The following is a 6,186-nucleotide window of genomic DNA, read 5'->3' as shown; positions in this document are numbered from 1 at the left end:
CTATTTTTTATAGGCATCTTGATTATAACGTAGATCTACAGTTCATGTAGAATTGTGATGTAAAGCACACATATGAATGCTATTACTAGACTCTCATTATTAGCATTTATGTAAATACTTCTTGAGTTTTCTAAGATTATATTTCTAATCATTAAAGATAATCCCGAGATCCACTGGCTTAGGAACTTTGAACATATAGTAAATAGGACTTCAGCAATAAATCAATGTAGACATATTAAAATAATGTTTATGGATTATATCTTTTGCAAGCTTTGCTATCCTCTTAGGTAAACTGTGTAGGTAGACAATCAATAAAATACTGTGGCAAAAAAAGAGAGAAATGTTATATTCCGTAATGAAAATTTTACTGAAAACCTCACATATAACTAGAAACATTCCCTTCATGGCTCAGAATTAATTTTTTTTTTCTTCCTTAAGTTAGTGGGGGTGGCGGGCTGGGGAGAAGCACTTCTAGCTTCATTTTCTGTTTAAATACAAAGTCAAAAATTTTATAAAGAAAGTCTTGAATGGTCTCTCTCTCTCTCTCTCTCTCTCACACACACACACACACACACAGCTACTAAAAATAACATGAAATAGGCTGTTAATGTTTTAGTTTTGAAAATTGTTGCTGGGCATAGTGGCTCACGCCTGTAATCCCAGCACTTTGGGAGGCCGAGGCAGGTGGATCACCTGAGGGCAGGAGTTTGAGAACAGCCTGGTCAACATGGTGAAACCCTGTCTCTACCAACAATACAAAAATTAGCTGAGTGTGGTGTGTGCACCTACAATCCCAGCTACTCAGGAGGCTGAGATGGGAGAATCGATCTCTTGAACCCAGGAGGCAGAGGAGGCAGTGAGCCGAGATCATGCCACTACAATCTAGCCTGGGCAACACAGCAAGACTCTGTCTCAAAAAAAAAAAAATAAATAAAAGAAAGAAAGAAAATTCTTATAAACAGGTCCCCAAATACTTTGCAATAAAAATACATTCATAGACATATACCATTTAAGATTTTTTTTTCTGAAAAAAACTCTAATAAACAGAGGTAATTATCTGAGTCTTTGTTATACATAACAAGGATGGAGACCTTAAAAGCTACTAAACCAAAAAGAAAACTATACTTTAGCTCTTATCTTCCTTACCTAGTTTGAAGTACTCTTAATAAAGTATTCTTTTTACATGCATGTAATGCTAAAGATTTCAGATTTTCTACAAATTCAAATCAATCGACAGTTTATCATTGCAGTTTATCTTTTCCAACATATTTTAATAAGAACCAATAGCTCTGTAAATCACAAATAGTCTATATCACAAAATAATTCAATCATATTAATCTCTAATTATTAAAAATACAAGTTTCCAGATAATAGGCATTGTTAAGTATCACTAACATTTGTCATATAAATTACTAAAACTTATTTCTTGCTTTTAAATATAGTAAATAATAGCTAACATTTACTGAGTTCTAAATTATAAGTAGTATAGTTAATTCTCACAACAATCTTAAGAAGTGCTTATGTTCTTAAAAAGTAGAAAATAAAGAAGTGCTATTATCATCTATATTTTACAGATAAAGAAAGTGAGGAACATAGATCACGTAACTTATCCAAGGTTCCATAGCTAATAACTGGAAGAACTGGATTTCAAACTCCAGCAGTCTACAAATTAACTATGGTATTTCCTGAAGACCCCATCCAGTAACCTAAAATCTCCAATAACTCTGGAAGCCTCAGAAATTAATATGAAGATATCTTTTGTCAGGTTTTCCATCTGCAAACAGAATGCCATGGTGCTCCACTTCCAACTTTTCTTCTTCCTCACAAAAAAGACGATTACTAAGCTCCACTTAGCTCTACATACATTCTATTATTCCTGTGCAATCTAAATAATAAGGTCTCTATGATACAAAGAGTTTTCTTAAAACCTTGGTCTTGCTTCTCAATGTAATATTCTATGTGCCTAATCACATTAAGATCATTAAGTATGGTTCAATACTGAGATATAAATTTGCGGTTTTAAAACATTTTCAATTCTCTTATAAAAATTATACCTTCTTAAACTATGACTGCAATCTCAATGTTTTATTGTATTTTCACAATAGCTATATATATTTATAAAATACAAAGTGAAGTTATGATTTATGATTACGATGCAAAAAACCTAAATGAAGCCAGTAAACATGTGCCCCTCAAATATTTAATATTCTTTGTGGTGAGAATATTTGAAATTTACTCTCTTAGCAATTTTGAATTTTACCATACTCTACTTTTTCTTTATCCATTCATCATCTTAGTTTGATTCTGTAACTTGGCTATTGTGAATAGTTCTGCAGAGAACATGGAAGTGCAGACATCTCTTAAAACAAACTAATTTAAAATGTTTTGGGTGAATATCCACAAATGGGATTGCTGAATCATAAGATAATCCTATTTTTAGTTTTTTGAGGAAGCGTCACATAGTTTTCCACACGTGTACATTTCCACCAACAGTGTACAAAGGTTTCCTTTTCTTTACATCGTTGTCAACATTTGTTATCTTTTGTATTTTTTTTTTTTTTGGTAATGGTCATTCTGAGAGGTGTGAAATTATATATCATTGCAGATTTAATTTGTATTTCCTGAATGATTAGCAATGTTGAGAAGTTTTTCATATATCAGTTGGACTTTTCTATGTCTTTTTTTGAGAAATGTATATTCAGGTCCTTTTCTCATTTTTAATGTTTTTTTAAATTATTATTATTTTTTTAATTTTCTTGCTATTCAGGTGTTTGAGCTTATTATATATTTTGGACATTAACCCCTTATCCAATGTATGACTTGAAAATATTTTCTCCCAATCTGTAGGCTGTCTCTGCACATTGTTTCCTTTGCTGTACAGAAGCTTTTTCATTTGACATAATCTCTTTATCTATTTTTGTTTTTGTTGCCTGCAGTTTTGGGGTCTAAGTCCAAAAAATCAATACCCACACCAATTTTGCAGTTTCCCCCCTAAGTTTTCTTCTAGTAGTTTTACAGTTTCTGGTCTTAACACTTAAGTCTTCAATGAATTTTGAGTTGACTTTTGCATATGGAGTGAGATAAGGGTCCAATTTCGTTCTTCTATATGTGAATATCCAGCTTTCCCCAACATCATTTATTCAAGAGACTATCCTTTGCCATTGCTTATTGTTGACATCTTTGTCATAAATCAATTGACCATACATGCTTGGACTCATTTCTAAGCTCTCTATTCCAGTCCATTGGGGATGTGTTCATTTTAATTTTAATTTTTTTTCCAGTACTACAGTATTTTTAATTACTATAGGTTTGTAGTACAATTTGAATTCAGGCAGTGTGATGCCTCCAGCTTTGATTCTTTTGCTCATGATTGCTTTGGCTATGCAAGTTTTTGTTGTGGCTCCATATAAAATTTTAGGATTTCTTAATCTATTTCTATGAAAAATGATGTTGGAATTTTGATATGGCTTGCATTGAATCTGTAGATAATTTTGGGTAATAGGAGCATTTCAAGAATATTAGTTTCTTCAATGCATAAACATAGGATATCTTTCCATTTATTTATGTCTTCTTCAGTTTCTTTCATCAATGTTTTAGTTTTCAGTGTACCTGTGTAGTTAGATTTATTTATTTATTTATGAGACAGAGTCTTGCTTTGTCATCTAAGCTGGAGTGCAGGAGTAGGATCATAGTTCACTGTAGCCTCTTTACTGCTGGGCACAAGCAAACCTTCTATCATGGGATCCTCGGGATGTCACTTTGCCAGCCAGAAACCTCTGTGGCTAGTGGCACCTTTTCCTGAATTTTGCTCAGGCCCACTGGGCTCATTCTGCCCACTTGCACATGCAGATTGAGGTCAGCTCATGATACCGGCCCAGATCCCACACTTGCCAAGGGTGAGCCTGGCACGGAGTGGCAACGGGTGTATGAGCAAGTGTGGGGGCCGACTGCTGCGTAGAGCCAGGCATGCTGGCTGCAGCAGGGTGGGCTGCCCCAGGCAGTGGCACAGGTGCCTGCTCCGTGCAAGGCTATGGCTGAACCAGGCATACCGCAAGCAGTTTCCACCGCAGACACCTGGGAACACAGTGGCGCCTGGAAGCTTGGAGACGCTAGGATACACAGAGCCCCAAAGAGGGTGTCACAGCACTGGCCCTGGTCTGGGCTCCCAGAAGGGCCACAGCTCGTCTCTCTTTCTCGTCGCCCGCATTGTGGTGAGTGGGGCGCGTGTTTTAGCCCTGTTTGTTACTGCTCTTTCAGTCGTGCCATTCGGCGGGTCCCAAGTTCTTGTCCCAACATCCAGCAAGAATGAGGTATGCCGACAACTGGAGGGTGAGCAAGGCAGAGAGGAGCTTCACTGAGCAACAAGGCGGCTCTCAGGAGATCTGAAGTGGGTAGCTCTTTTCTGCAGGCAGGTCGTCCGAATGAGTATCCAGCTCTCAGTGGAGAGGAGACCCATGGTGGGTGGCTGCTTTCTGCAGGCTGGTAATTTGAAGAGCCAAGGAAACCTGAAATGGGTAGGTCCTTCTCGCAGCTGGTAGTCCCAACGGTCTGTATGAGTCTGACTGAGTTCAGAGTTTTTATGGGCTTCAGAAGGGAGGAAGTACATGGTGACTGGTCCATGGGCAGCCATGGCGGGTCTGGAAAAAGCACCATGAGTTCTCACTCTGGCTGGCGGGCTCCATCTGGAACTGACAGCCTAGCCCCCATGCTTCAGGCTGTCCCTAGTCTGAAGGTGGGGCTTCACCAGGGACCTGCCCCTTTCTACCCAGGAGCCTGTCTGCCTCCTGCTGCCATCAATCCTGTCAACCAGGGCACCCAGGCTATTCCTGTGGAGGGGTGCTTACAGGCCTGCCCCAGCCACCCGCTGCCTTCCCCAACCCCAGGCCTCCCTCCCAAAGTTTCAGAGGGGGCTGAGGTGGCAGGGGGAGTTGGCATGTCTGCACAGCCCCCAGCATGTGCACACTTGACTGGATCACAACAGTGCCTCGGCTCACCTTCAACCTTGTTCTGAAATGGGAGCAGGCACCCGGAGCAAGGAGAGGCCAGGCAGCAGGAGCAGGTGTTTTGGAGCTTCCAGGGGCAGGGTGGGCTTCCCAGGCCCCTGAGAGCGCAGGGATGCCAGGGTCTGCAGCCACTGCTGGGTGGCTGCAGGTGCACCCAGGAGGGCGGGGCACTGCTGTTCCTGGTTCCTGTAGGCTCCTCAGAGCACCCAGCTTTGGCTGCACCTCCCCCACTGCAGCTGTATTCTTTGCAAGGGCAGTTCCAGACAGGCCATCACAGACATCACTCACACCTCAGCCTCCTGAGTAGCTGCGATTTACAGGAACATGCCACTGCACCTGGCTAACTTTCAAAATTCTTTATAGAGATGGGGTCTTGCTGTGCTGTCCAGGCTGGTCATAAACTCCTGGTGTCAAGCGATCCTCCCACCTCAGCCTCCCAAAGTACTCAGATTATAGGTGTGAGTCACAGTGCCCAGGCAAATTTATTCTTAAATATTTTGTAGCTATTGTAAATGGGATTATTTTCTTGATTCTTGGGGAGTTCACTTAGTGAATAGAAACGCTACTGATTTCTGTATGTTGATTTTTTGTATCCTGCAACTTTACTGTACTTGTTTATCCTAATAGTTTTTTGGTAGAATCTGTAGGGTTTTTTATACATAAGATCATGTTATCAGCAAACAGCAACAGTTTCACTTCTTCTTTACCCATCTGGATGCTTTATATTTCTTTCTCTTGACTAATTGTGCTGGCCAGGACTTCCAGTACTATAATGAGAAGGACAGGTAACAGTGGGTATGTTTGTCCTTTTCTGGTTCTTAGAGGGAAAGCTTTCAGCTTTTCCCATTCAGTATGATGTTAGCTGAATGTCATACATAGTCTTTATTGTGTTGAGGTACATTCCTTCTATACCTAATTTGGTGACAGTTTTTTTATCATGAAAGGATGTTGAATTTTGTCAAGTATTTTTTTTTTTTTTTCATCCATATGAGATGATATGTCCTTCACTCTGTTAAGGTGATGTATCACATTTATTGATTTGTGTATTTTGAACTATTCTTGCATCCCAGGGTTAAATAACACTGGATCATACTGGATGATTTTTTTTGAGATGGAGTCTTGCTCTGTCGCCCAGGCTGGAGTGCAGTGGCCAGATCTCAGCTCACTGCAAGCTCCGCCTCCC

This window comes from Mandrillus leucophaeus, unplaced genomic scaffold (assembly GCF_000951045.1).
Source record: "Mandrillus leucophaeus isolate KB7577 unplaced genomic scaffold, Mleu.le_1.0 Scaffold880, whole genome shotgun sequence".
Lineage (NCBI taxonomy): Eukaryota > Metazoa > Chordata > Mammalia > Primates > Cercopithecidae > Mandrillus > Mandrillus leucophaeus.
The sequence above is the reverse complement of the archived record's forward strand: the minus strand, read 5'-3'. Positions refer to the sequence as shown.